Source organism: Odocoileus virginianus, unplaced genomic scaffold (genome assembly GCF_023699985.2).
Source record: "Odocoileus virginianus isolate 20LAN1187 ecotype Illinois unplaced genomic scaffold, Ovbor_1.2 Unplaced_Contig_2, whole genome shotgun sequence".
In the NCBI taxonomy this organism is placed as follows: Eukaryota; Metazoa; Chordata; class Mammalia; order Artiodactyla; family Cervidae; genus Odocoileus; species Odocoileus virginianus.
In genome coordinates this window covers 1332268-1346697 of record NW_027224319.1, presented here as the reverse complement: position 1 = coordinate 1346697, position 14430 = coordinate 1332268, and the positions used below count along the sequence as shown (strand labels likewise).

The 14430-nt window shown below is 49.6% G+C and overlaps 1 protein-coding gene across 3 annotated transcripts in view; it reads right to left on the bottom strand.

The window, feature by feature from the left end:
- VGLL4 (vestigial like family member 4) overlaps window positions 1-7216 on the bottom strand; it is a 150587-nt gene extending 143371 nt beyond the window's left edge. The window contains exon 1 of one of the 3 annotated variants that reach the window (XM_070463452.1): window positions 6859-7216. The gene's annotated coding sequence lies outside the window, so the exon portion shown is untranslated. Of the gene's footprint in view, window positions 1-5807; window positions 5976-6495; window positions 6605-6858 lie in introns of those variants that run through there. The other 2 variants (XM_070463455.1, XM_070463454.1) reach the window with 2 other exon arrangements.
- Between the last annotated feature and the right edge of the window lie 7214 nt (window positions 7217-14430).

Here is a 14430-nt window from a genome sequence, read left to right as displayed (position 1 = left end):
AGGCTTTCACTGGGTGTCTCCAGTCTGGTAAACACTGTGTAGAGACTTTACAGAAAAGGCAACATGAACCCGCTGCCCTGGCAGCAACCTACACCGAAAGCGGATCACTCTTGTGGTTGATGTGGCCAGCCGTGCATCTCAGCAAGGCTGAATGAAATGAAATTTCAGACCGAATCGCCACCAGATTCAGGTGACCACACACAGGCAGAGCTTCAGGCACGTCAAGTAGACGTGAATTCACCTCCTGGCTGTTTCTCCACCACAGCGTGTCCAACTGGTGCCCCAGTAACTTCTGGCAACACATACATTGCCTCTGTTAACATTCAATTCACAGATCTGTGCCTCTCTGTTCTTCTTGCTAAAAACCTCTCTCGTTCATGTAATGCTTTTTGCTTCTTGCACTTTCCCATCTGTTAAATTAGGGGAACAGGGACTTCAGCATCAGAAAACCTACGTTTCATACATTTACTTACTCAGCCTAGAGATGTTCCATACTTCAAATGCCTAACACCAATTGCGGGGGGTCATTTAACCTCTCTGGATCCACCTTTGCTCACCTAAAGAAAACTGAACAAGGCTGCCTGCTTCATAAGGTCACAAGCATGTGACCTTGGCATGTGGGTTAAATGATACAACACAACTGAAAATGCCCACTGAATGGAATTAAATGATAACAATGTAACTGAAAATGCCCAGTGAATGGAATGAAATGATGCAACCTCATAACTGAAAACGCCCAGGACAGGCAAGTGAGCACTGTCTCGGCACCGTCACAGAGGGCGCCTCAGAGCTGTGAGGCTTTGCTTCTCACGAGACACTCACCTCACTGGTTTTCACCGTGAGTCGGCCAAAGAGGATTATTATAGCTTTCCACAGATGAAAAACCAGGGCGCCGAGAAGGTAAGCTGACTTCCTAAAGAAGCTAACGCTAAAATCCACGTCTCCTGACTCACCATCCAATGCTTTTGCTACTAACTCTTCAGCTAATTTTCGTCAAGACCTTTTGGAGAGAAAGCAGTGTTTCAGCTTAAGTTATCTGACAAAACACACACTCAAAACCAAAAACTAAAGAATACCTTCCAGCAAGCCTTCTAGTCCCGTGCTCTTTCCCCCATAGCTTGAGAGATATATGAGGGAACCATCTGATAATTTCTGGAGAAAGCAAAGGAAGGCAAGCCCTACCCTCCTGGGAACACGAAAACCAGGACATATTTCTCTTCCTCTGCACAGAGAGAAGCAGAGTCCCATGAACAGTAACCAAGGCAGGTAAGAAGATTCTCGTACCACGTCGGTCGGGCAGAGTGGGGCAGATGACCCTGGCAGCAATGCCAAAGGGTTCTTGGGGCTCCACCCGCACAGAAATTAACATAAGCCCTGAGGACTTCAAACTCCAAGAACAGGTTCAGTATCAGGAAGGTTGGTTTCCACTTAGTCATGCTCAACACAACCTGCTATTAAACTCCAGGGGATAACTCTGAAGGTTCAGTAAATGAGATCTGAAAATTTTCACCTTGCTGTTCATAGTTCTTACAACCTTAAATTGTATGCCACACTCCCAAACAGAAACCAGTCTTTATTCATAATACTCTTTCAACGGTCATACTTCCAAAGACAGAGTATAAATAGATGGATCCTTTGCTTGTCCCGCTTCTCTTATCGGGGCATGTCCTGGGCCTGAGTTTCGGACCTGTCTTCCTGAAATGTACACATCTACGATGTGAGAAGGACTTGCCTCACTTCCCCTTGTATCCAATTCCTTACTTCTACACACAATGATTTCTGAAAATTCATTTGACGGTCGAATGTCTGAAATAACAAACAATACTTCTACGAGTTCTATGCTTATTTCCAGGGAATTAAAAACATATTTGTTTAAGGTCCCTAGTAAGGCTTTTTTCAGGGGATTGTCAACTGCCAGCACAAGCCCCAGGATCTCTTGGTGCTGTTCCCCTTGTTCTAGAAAACTAAGTCGATACAGGTGTGTACACCTCCTGTAAGGCTTTAACGTGCCCCCCACCCCGTGAAAGCTCAATCGGGCAGGTCCATAGGCTGGGCAGCCTCCAATCTCTCTCTCCCCACGTGGGACATCTCTGCTATCGGGAACCAGGATCAGGTGCCTGCCATCAACTCAGTTCTGTCTCCTGCTCATCCGTACCTCCCATCACATCAACACAGTCAGCTGGGCTGAATCACAGGCACCACTCTGGATGGAAATCTTTGCATCAGCACTCAATTCAACCATCTTAGCTTTTCTGATACTGAAGTGGTCCAAGGCGTGCGCCTATGGACACGCTCAGCAACCACCACCCCCCTGTGGGGGGGGGGGGGGCGGGTAGCGCTGTAGGGGTGTGATGTTTTGTCATCGTGATGATGCTGGTGACAGAAACTGCCCAACAATAACTAAAATCCTTGGCTACTGTCATACAGTTTGGCATCACTGTCAGCTGTGCAAACACACGGACAGTATGAAAGCGACCATGTGCATGTTGAGGGCCACCTATATAGACTTACAGCTGCAAAACCAAACTCAGGTTATTGTGTATTTCACACCCTTTAGGTGAAGCTGCTCAATGCCAGTGCAAAATTCTTACTGCTGGCTGAAGTTCACCCAGCTCCACAAAATACCCACTGGAAGATGCCTGTATGGAGGGGCCCACATTGACACCACCGTGTCCAAGGAGGGAAAATAAAATTTCAAATCTGGACTTTACAAGTAAACTACCAATTACCACTATTTTCAACATGGTTGTCAAATAAAACCAGGGATTATCTTTTCTCATATTTAGGCTACTGTGAACCTGTTTTCGACACCTCGGCCTTCCACAGCACCTCAGAGGCATTTTCAGTTTACTCTGGACATGCCTGTTCTTGTCATTTATTTTCCTCGGATACTGAGAATCTCTTATTCAGAAGAACTAACAGGTCCTCTTAGAGATCTGTTACCCCCAGGAATGAGTGACATGACCTACATTACAGCCCAAGTTGGCAAACTTCCCACGATACCCAGGTCGAGCTCCCCACTGCACCAAAACTTCCACTCCCCACCTATCAGCAGCCTAGAAAAGTCTGACCCATGACACGTTGCATCACTAGGAAGGCCTTTCCTTATCTGCATCATTAAATATGATCAGTTCTCATCATTTGCTATCGACATGTTCTGTAAAGCCTCCGAGAACTCTTAAGTTAGTGAATGCTGAACCACTGTGCCTAGGAAGAAACTGCCTCAAGTACTGATTTGGGGCTGCAGATCAATTTCACTGAGGAGATAAATTCACAAATATAGGAATCCACAAATAATGAGGATCAACTGTATCCAGTTATCAGGCCTCAGACACCTGCAAACACTGATTTTTCTGATTTCAGCACCACCTGCAAACGCTCCTTCTTTCCCTACCATGCCAGTTTATATTATAAAATTTGGCGTCCGATTTCTAAGTTGTTGGGTTTTTATCTGTTTTAATGTGGACAGATCCTAAATGGCTAGAGACTGATCGGTAGTATCCCCTTTTCTTTTAAGCTCCCACATATAGACTTGACTAACTTCAGAGAGGCTCCCTAAAAGAATCACAAATGTGCCTCAGTCAACATACCTGGCAGAAACTTAACAACAAAAAAAAACTTAACCAAAAAAAACAAACCACAAAACAAAACTCTTTCACCAGGTTCTCACAGCAGCAACAGCTTGTCTAACACAAGCAAGGAACAACTTGGTATGTTAACGTTGCCACACAGTGTCACGATTTTAGTTACATTAGCATTTTCCCAGTGTATTTGACTTTTACCTCCTAAACTTATGGTGACTCATGTTTAAGTCATACTCAAGGCTGGAAAGCAGCTTTTATTATGATTATCTTACTTACGATTTAATTAAGGCAAACTGAAAGTAGCACGGCAAAACTATGGAAGAGAGACACCTGGAACAAACACAGAGTAAAATCTTCCTTAGGATTTGTTTTGGCAACCACCAGAGGATGATGACAAGGCCGGCTCCCTAAGGAGTGAAAAGGAATTTCCCACTATGGAGCTCTTACCAAACAAACCATCTGAAAGGGAAAGTGTTCGTTCCAAAGTTACCTTTTGTAAGAAGGGTTAAAATCTTTCCAAGGTAGAGTGGCACTTCTAAATCAGCTGGGATAAGTTGCAACAGCGGGTGCTTATGAAACTCTTTCAAGTCTTCAATTACTTTTATAAATAGCATAACACAAAATATTTTTCAAAGCACACTATTCCTTGTAATTCCTGAAACTCTGATAGATAAGAACAGATTTTATCATGCTCTTACAGAGGAAAATGAAGCACAAACTATTAACTAGCAGGAAATTTTTCTGGTCACAAAATGAGTAGGTGACAAGGATAAGACTTGAACTCAAGTCTCCAGAAGTATGCCTGGGGAGTTGTTTTTATTACAACATTCACAGTTTTGGAATGCAGTTCATGGTTATTTATAGCAGAATTATCTTCTTAATTGTATTGTGTTTTGGTCAACATAAAATTAGTTTGCATTCTCTTCCAAATGGAAAGCAAAGGCTGGCTGCCCAGAAGTGTGAGAAAACAGTGGCGGGGGAAATCAGCCTGGGATTAAACCACTGCCAAAGTCAAAGAACAAATTGAGGGGTTTACATCATTTCTACTAGGAGGGAGACGACTTTTCAGCCAGATGCAACAGTTAACACACACACACACACAACTGTCCCGAGTACAGACAACAAACTTGTAAGTATTTCCTAACCCATTATTTAAATGAGAGCACTGAGATTGAGAGATAGACAATAGATAGCTTGTTCCAAGAACACCCCCCCCCCCCCCCCCCCCCCCCCCCCCCCGCCCAGTGCAGCCTTGAGACGCTGACACTTCAGCGCTCTAAACGACCCGCGCTACTCCCCGCAGGCTCAAGCGCAGACTTCATCAGCTGCAAGCTGGAAACAATGAACATTACGAGTCTGTGGACTTTGGCGCTAAAGAAAGAGTTAAAGTTTTTGGTATGCTAAATTGGAACTCAAAACTGACCTTCCAATACTAATAGGAGAAGTAACACTTGTTGCTTTTGTCTTTGAATACTCAGAGGAAACAAATACGAGCCTTCGTTTTCATCAAAGTAGGCTTGGGTTTGAAAAAAGACAGGAAGACAGCACCTTTCAAATACAGGGGGCAACCAGCTGCTGGTAGAAACTAGAAGACCCGCCTCCGCCCCCGCCCCCCAGGCTCCTGGTTCTTATTAACCGCAGAGAAGGAAATACAACTAGCAAACACACAGCACCAATGATCAAAGTGAAACCGATTAGAAAAAAAAATCACCTGGTTTAAATAGACGAACACTTGCCTTTAGCGCGCGTAAAGACTAATAGCCCCAGCAAGTACTGTCATCCTAACCTAAGATATTTAAAGGTCTCCGTATGATGAATAAAAGGAGACTTTACCCAAAACAGAAAAGAAAAAGACCTTGCTTTGCGGTGAGGCCTGCACTCGCTGCAGGAAGAGTGTGCCGTCTTGTTTTGGGGAGGGGGCAGGAAGTATACAGAGAGGAAGAGCCGGTCCCGGCTGCTCCGCTCTGCGATCCCGCCCCACAGCCGTCCTTAGCCGCCGGCCACGACCAAAGGGCTGCAGGGCGCTGGCCGCCGCCTCGCCGCCGACTCCCAGGACACCTTCCACTCCAGACGCTAGAGCTCTCCCTCCGGGAGCCTCGAGGTGCTCCGCAAGAACAAGCCGCCTCGTCCTTCCAGGAGGACGCCCCGGTCCCGCTCCGAGTCAGCCCACCCCTGAGTTCTCCGCAGGCCAGCCCTCGCCCGGCCCGGTTCTCCCGCACTCACCGCCGGGCAGCTCCCGGCGCGCCCACCTCTGGCCGGCCGGGCCCCGCTGGGGGCAGAGGCAGGGGCGCGACCGCGGGGCACACGGGGCCGGGCGCACTCCGGGGGTGCGCCCACGCGCAGGCGCCTTCGCGCCCGCGCTCCGCACCGATCCCCGCCGCTCCGCACACCCACACGCACACGCGGGAGGCGCGCGCCCAGAGCCGGCTCGGAGGCGGACGCGAGCGCGGGAGCGCGAGGAATCCCTGGAATGAGGCTCCGCCCGCCCTCGCCCGGGCTCAGCCGGGCTCCACGGGGCCCGCCAAGGCCACGCCCCCGGGCCCGCCCCCAGCGCCCGGCAGGTGGGAGGCCGGCCCAGGTGAGCCGGCCGGGAGGCGGGGGCGGGGCCTGGCGCGCCAGGGATAGGCTCCTCTCCCCTCCCCCCTCCGCCGCGCGCCCGGAGGCTGCTGGCATCTCCCCGGCCGGTGCCCACGCGCTCGAGCGGCCAACGTCCGCCTGGGGCCCGGGCGGCGCTCGACCCCAGGTAGCGCGTGGAGCCGGCGCGCCTTGCGCGCTGGGTACCAGCCTCTGACATACACCGGACTCCAAAGGCCCACACAGCGAGAACGCAGACGAACCTCCCGTGGGCGCCCAGGTGCCCGCCACTGCGGGCCAGCAACCCCCCCCACACACACACAGTAGAGTCTCCCACCTGGTGGACACAGCACTCGTGACCACGACGACCACAGTGGAGGCCGACTCCGTACTCGCCGCCCCTTAACCTCCCAGCCGCACGACCGCCATGCAGCCGGCCGAGTGCCCGCGGACTCGAGCCGGACCCGAGGCACCTCCGCCGCCCTCGGCTCCAGACCGGCGCGCGTTCCCGCCTCTCGCGCCGACCCGCTCGCCGAGCTGCCCGCGTGCAAGGGCGCCCGGGGGTAGGCGTCCACGCCGGCTCAGCTGCCCGAGCGCCGCGCTCCACCCGGCCGCCGACCTGGGGCGCTGCCTCGCCGGCTCGTTACCCGCACACACACACCCAGCCGCTCAGCCCGGACCGGCCGGCGGCCGCGCGTACCTGAAGGGACAGGTCGCCCTTGCTCGGGGAGGCGTGTGCTCAGGTGCTCCGGCGATCAGAACGGCCGCTGCAGTCCAGGGCTCTCGGACGCCGCTCGGCTCCCTCCCATTACAGCGTGTTACACCGCACACTCCACACACACACTCACACACACCCCGGGCGCACTGCAGCGTCTTTCCTCCCCCTCCCTCGCCCGGAGGAGGAAGTCCTGGAAAATGAAAACAGTGTGAAAGGGAGGGAACCGAGGAGGAAGGCAGAGGGATCCCAGGCCGAGCTCCCTCCGGCCGCTCACGCCCCAGGGTTTGCTGTGTTTGGCAAACTCCCCGGAGTCCTCCACCGGGTCGGCTCCGAAACGTGCCGGGGGAGGGGCGGGGAGGAGGAGAAGGCGAGACGTTTCCAATTGGTGCAGGTTCTGGCAGCAGCGCAGACATGTGACCGCGAAAAGAAAAGCCCTGTCTTTAATTTTTTCCTGTCATTCTCCGGAGATTTCGGGGTGGGGGGTAGGAGTGGTGGAGGCCTGAGCCTCCCTGGGCGCCGCGCCCCCCGCCCCAACCCGGGCTGCCCTTGCCCCATTGTTTTCGCGGACTGCCACAATGAAGAAAACATTTGCTTAACGTATCCAGCCGCTAACTTCATAAAATAAATAGTCAGGGACTGGACTTCCTCTGGTTTGCTTTAAATGGCTTCGTGGTTGCCCCTGCCTCCTGGCGGTTCTCAAACCTCAGTCATTATGAGGAGCTCCTACTATAGAGCTTGCCCTGGGAAGAGGACTCCGCTGAGAGCGAATGATAGCAAAAACAAATACCAGGTTACATTAACGCTGGAGGGAACTGCTTTGCAGGTTTCAAACTGTTTTTCCATCTATTACCTCATCCAGTTATATCAGGCCCCAGCCTAATATCTCACTTGATCTTAGCCCCCGTTGGGGAGGCAGGACAGGTATGAATAGCTCCATGTTACAGTAACATTGCCCGGCTGCTTATGCGCTCAGTCCCGTGGGACTCTTTGCGACCCTTTGGACTGTAGCCCGCCAGCTCCTCTGTCCATGGAGTTTTTCAGGCAAGAATACTGGAGTGGGTTGCCGTTTCCTTCTCCAGGGGATCTTCCTGACCAAGGGATCGAACCCATGTCTCCTGCACCGCAGGCAGATTCTTAATCGACGGAGCCATCAGGGACCTAAGCAGTGTGGCAACATTGCCTGCACTAGAATCAGGGTCTTGCATCCTCCTGTGAAATGCACTCTTCTCCTGTCCACACAGGGCTAGTGGACGTAGGATGACCCAGGTGACAGTCTGACCCAAGCATAGCTGTGCCTGTTTCCCTGGCTTCCATGTGTAAATGCACAGATTCAAGCTTGGGAAGGCTCCCGGTCTTCCCAAAGATTTTTATTTTTTTTCTTGAAGACTCCATTTTAGTTCATCAGTAGTCTCAGACTAGGAAGACATAAGATCTTGAGAATGATAGTAAAGAGATTTGCATCCTGCCAAATTAGGAAGGGTGAGGACTGCTGGAGCAGATTTGGGGAAGTGTGACAGTGAAGAGGGGCTTTGGATTTGAAGAGATCCGGATTTGAACCCAAACCCCACCTCTGTTAGTTCTAGAACTCTGGGCATGTCGTCAAGCCGTTTTCTCATCTGTAAAAGAGAGTTCTTAACTTCAAGAGCTGTTTCAGAGACTAAAGAGCAGGCAGAAGATTCGGTGAACATTCACATCTCTCCCCGGCTCCCTTCCTTAAATCTAGTCTTGCTAGGGTACCGCAGTCGTGGAGGAAGAGGGCAATGATTTGTCCAGATAATGCACATGAGTAATGGCAACAGTCACAATGCAACTGTACATGTATAAAACAGCTCTGGGGCTTACAAAGTGCCCCCACATATCATTAGCTCATTTGATCTGTATGACAACTCTGCCATTTGTGTGCTGCTAAATGATTTCTGCTTCGGGTCAGTGTGAGGTCCTAAAGCTGCCTCTTTAATTTCCATCACTGCTCGGAGCGAGCCTCACTCTGCAGATAGAGCATGGGGACAGAAGGCCTTTTCTCGTGGAGGCAACCAGTCTTCGACCTTCCCAAGGATTAATCTCACAGCCTGCCTTACATCAGTGTTCGGGTGACTTCGCCCTGACCACGTCTCAGCAGGGCGGTTTCAGTCTGAATGTCTCAGTCGTGCCGATGAGCTACACACTCAAGGTACCGTCAGACAGGGAGAAGGAAGTGCACTGGAGGTGCAAAGTGTCAGACACGGACTATCCGCACATGGGAACGTAGACAGCGGCCTCGACCGGAAACTTACAGTGGCCTGCAGCAACAGAGACAAATCCTGACAGTGGTCGGTGAAAAAGGCAAGTTCCCAAAGATTACACACTGCATAACATCCTACTTGTAATGTTACAAATAGCATGAAGAATAATTACAGTTGTGCCTTCGCCTGCAATAAAACTACATAAAACAGAAGTGAGGGGAGGATGATGAGAAGATTCAGAATGATAGATACCAGGAGAGGAAACCTGCGAGGGGTGGATGGTGTGAGGGAACCACTGGTTAGATTCAGGTCATTGTCAGTCTTAGTGTTTGGTTGGTGGGTTCACTGCTTCACCATTAAAATTAACTACTTAAAAAGAATAACCACTTAAGTGACAGTTACACAAGAACAGAGATGCCACTGAACTATACACTTAACATGGTTAAAATAGCAAATTTATGTCCTGCATATTTTACTCCAATAAAAAATACATATAAGGAGTTTAAAGAGAAAATTTGGGCAAATTTCTTGAAACAAAAACAAAAAACTACTTAAGTAACTAAAAAAAAAATAAGTTCGGCTGTGCACGGATCTCTGATAAGAATGTGTTTCACAGCAAAGATTTTATAAATGCACCAGAAGTTTATTAAAGGTAAATAATCAAGAAGGTGAGTGAGGAGAGACAGAGAAGAGACAAGATGGGCCCTGAGTTGATGATGGTTGAAGCCGAGTGGTGGGTACAGGGGGCGGCGGAAGGAGGGTGGTTATGTTGTTCTCCCTTAATAGATTTGAAATTTTCCAGGTTAACAAATTTAAAGGAAAAGAAAGTGCAGGAGAAGGTTACTCTAGGAACCGCGATTCTGCCTCCTCCAAGGGCCAGAGTCATCCCCTAGACCCCCTCTCGGTTCCTCTGTGCCTTCTCCTGTTTACTTCTTCCTTATCTACCTACCGAGGAGCCTCCTCATCACGCTGGTTCCCTTATTCCTGTCCCTACTAGCCCTTTTGGCTTTTGCCCCCTGACCCCCATAACTGGCTTCTTTCGTACTTTTATAGGTCAAATTGCTCAAAGAACCTGATTCCTATCTTCCTACCAATCCACAAAAATGGCCACAATTGGATCTCCCTTGAAGATGTGTGTCCACGAGGGTTCGTGAAGTCATGCACGGTCCAGTGATGAGAAATGAGAGTGGGAAGAGGCAGAGCTGCAGGGTGGAGCACACAGCCACCCCATCAAGACTGGGATGCTGGCAGCAAGACTGATAGAACTCAAATAACACTGGGAAGGCCCTCGGGAGTTCAGTTAAGTGCGAGTAAGTCTCTGCCTTGCCATTTTTTCCTTCTGACTTTTTAAGGCTCCCCAGTTAGTACTGTGGGCTTTCCAGGTGGCACTAATGGTAAAGAACCCACCTGCCAACGCAGAAGACACAGGAGACCCGGGTTCGATCCCTGGGTCGGGAAGACCCCCTGGAGGAGGAAATGGCAACCCACTCCAGTATTCTTGCCTGGAGAATCCCATGGACAGAGGAGTCTGGCGGGCTACAGTCCATATGGGGTTGCAAAGAGTCAGACATGACTGAGCAACTTAGCAAGCAGAGTTAGTACTGTAAAGACAGCTTTCGTTTCCACACTACATTCCCAATAAGGAGTTCATTTTTTCACTGTGTCCTCCAACGTCATACTTTATGGGGGCAACAACGGAAGCGCCAGTGGCTGCCAGTCTGAGATGGGCACAGGGCACAGAGGCTCTTACGGTTCTTCTCCATGCACTGACCTGTCTATGAAGAAAGTCTTTCCCACCCGTGGTCGCCTTGCCTCTCCTGTGCTCTCATGATCTCTCCTGGTCTTCCTTTCTTGTCTTCACTCCATCTTGTTCTGCCAACAGCCCGGATGTGGGTTCTAGTTCAGACTCGTCTCTAGGTGACAGTGTGAGCCCTTGGAAGTCAGGTTGTAGCCCTGGGGCTAAACCTCCACTCCTGGGAGGAGATTAGACCACAGCAGTTTTGGCAAACAGGTTTCATCTTGAGCACCAACTATGCCGGGAGCCCTCCTTTAAGAAGGCCTCTGAAGCTGTTGTTGGGGTTCAGTGAAAAAAGAATGTCAAGATTGATTAGTAATGTCTGCTGTGGGTGGGGAAGGAAAACTCGTGAATCAGACATTTACCATTTTTGGTCTAGAAGAGCTCTACCAATCCCTTCTAGCAATATCTTCTCTTTTCTCCCAGAAAACAGGTAAATTTCTACTTCTCTGGGGGCCTAAGTAACCAGTGGAAAAACTCAAATCGTCTTATTTCAATGAGGATAGTATAGAATAAGAAAGAATCTAAGATGATAATGATGCTACATGCTAAGTTGTTTTAGTCATGTCAACTTTTCGCAACCTTTGTCAATGGGATTCTCCATGCAAGAATACTGGAGTGAGTTGCCATGCCTTACTTCAGGAGATCTTCCCGAACCAGGGATCGAACCCACGTCTCTTACACCTCCTGCATTGGCAGGCAGGTGCTTTACCACTAGTGCCATTTGGAAGCCACAAAATGATAATGATACCTAACACTTCATGAGCACTTGCTATGGCCCAGGCACTGTTCAAAGTGCTTCAAGACAATTTTCCAATTTAAGCTTCACAACAGTCTTATGAGGTAGGGATCATAAATACCCACATGAAGTAAAAGAAGAAACCCAAGCATAGACAGGTTAAATAACTTGTCTGAGGTCCTAAAGATAATAAAGGTGCCACTAGAATTCAACCCTGGCAGTCTGATTCTGGGGGCTTCCCGGGTGGTTCGGCAGTAAAGAATCTGCCTGCAATGCAGGAGACACAGGTTTGCTCCTTGGGTGAGGAGGATGGATCCCCGAGAGAAGGAAATGGCAACCCACTCCAGTATTCTTGCCTGAAGAACCCCATGGACAGAGGAGCCTGGTGGACTACAGTCCTTGGGGTCGCAGAGATTTGGACACGACTGAACAACTAAAGAGCAACGGTCTGGACTCTGGAGTCCACATGCTTAGCCAGTCACCACAGCAGACTCCCCCAAGGAGGTGACTGATAACACACTCAGGCTCACTCAGACCTGCTGAGTCAAAATCTGCACCTCAACAGGTACCCCCTATGATTCGTATTCACGTCATGCTTTGAGCAGCCCTGGTTATCCGATTGTCTCCTAGAACCATTATCAAACACTTATGGGAAGCACGTGCTCTGCTAAACATGATGCCTACAGAGTTGCACTTAATCCACGTGAAAATCCTAGAAGGGAAATCCTTTGGGATCAGTGGGTTGATCAATGTCGACATCCTGGCTGTGACATTGTGCTCTCTCTCTGCAAGGCGCTACCACCTGGGGAGATGGCTCATGGAGTGTCTATATGTTATTTCTTACAACCATATCTGCATCTACAGCAATCTCACAACGTAAAGTATAACTGAAAACCCTATGACCTAGGTTTTATTTTTCCTACCTTTACTGAAGAGGAGACAGAAGCCTTAAAGAGGCTAAGTAAGCGGCGCAGGGGTAACTCAACTTAACAAACAAGTACCGAGATCCTCCTGTGTGTGAGGAGGCAGGGCTGGAGGCACTGGGGCCGCAGTAGTGAACACACTGCTCTCACTGCACCACCATTCCAGGGCGGGCAGTCAGAATTCAGACCCAGAGCTGCTTGCCCAGATTTCAGAGCTGTGGTCTTAGGATTGGAACACGGGAAATAACAGAGCTATGAATGGTTAAAACCCTTGCGAGTTTTCTGGGCAGACGTATGTGAAGGCTCCTAACAGTGCCGGCCACAAGATCAGCGCTCAGTCCCCTTTCTTCTGTTCCTTCTCAGAGCCCCTCAGGAATGAGCCTCACCTCCACCAACAGGGATTTTACCCCCCACGCACCTGGACGGAGTCCAGGGGTGGGGCCATTGTGAGTGGTAGGAACCTGAGCCCCGAGCCCCACGTGAGATTTGAGTCATGTTCCATGGTCGGGAGAGGTACTCTGTGAAACCTGTCAAGGAGTCAGTGGTGAGCTTTCTTCTGCATGTCACTTCTTTTCAGAGCATGGATCCCCTTAAGCAAGACCAGATTTATGGCCAGAACAATTGCTCAGACCTTGATCGCTGAATGAGGTTTAACACTGATCCAAAGATTGGATTTGTCCTCACACGGCGAATTTTCCTTCCAGTACTATAAGAACAATTCTGCTTGGCAATCTATTCTTGCTGTCTTGCTTCGAGAGAGACTTCAGTGGGCTGGGGCCAGAAATAATAAGAGCTATTTTCCATAGAAAAGAATGTTGCAAAAAAAAAATTTAATTCATTAATTTTTTAAAAAAAAGAATGTTGCAGATGCTGGATTCGAGGCCAGCCAGAGCTTGGCCACAGTTAACTACCTGCCTCTCAGATGGGGAATCATCTGAGTTGAGAAGCTTCACCAAAAAGAAGCCTGGGTTTTTTTTCTGAGAGTAGACACACTCAGAGGACAATATCTCAGACAGAAATTCTTCAAACCAAGATTGCATGTCCCTCTTAAAAACGCCAATTTCTTCTTTTTTAAAATATTTACTTCTTTGGCTGCGTCGGGTCCTAGTTGCATCAGGAGGGATCTTCGTTGAGGCGCACGAGCTATCTAGTTGTGGCTCACAGGCTCAGTAGTTGCGGCACACAGGCTTCGTTACTCCCTGGTATGTGGGATCCTAGTTCCCCAACCAGGGATCAAACGCATGTGCCCTGCACTGCAAGGCAGACCAGGGACCACCAGGGAAGTCCTTCCAATGTCTCCTTTTGCATTCAACTCTTACAAGCATGTGCTGGGCATATATTCAGTTGCTCAGTCGTGTCCGACTCTTTGCAACCCCATGGACTGCAGCATCCCAGGCTTCTCTGTTCTTCACCATTTCCCGGAGCTTGCTCAAACTCATGTCAGTTGAGTCTGTGATGCCATCCAACCATCTTGTTCTCTGTTGTCCCTTTCTCCTCCTGCCCCTAATCTTTCCCAGCATCAGGGTCTTTGCCAGTGAATCATGTCTTCGCATCAGGTGGCCAAAGGATTGGAGCTTCAGCTTCAGCATCAGTCCCTCCAGTGAATATTCAGGGTTGATTTTCTTTAGGATTGACCAGTTTGATCTCCTTGCAGTCCAAGGGACTCTCAAGAGTCTTCTCCAGCACCACAGTTCAAAAGCATCAATTCTTCAGTGCTCAGCCTTCTTTATGGTCCAACTGTCACATCCATACATCAGCACTGCTGGGTGCCAACTATGTGCATGGCACTGAGCATCCTCATCTAATCCAGTGTGATCCTGTGAGGAGGCACGGATGACCCCATTCAACAGATGAGGCAACCGGGGCTCAGCATGG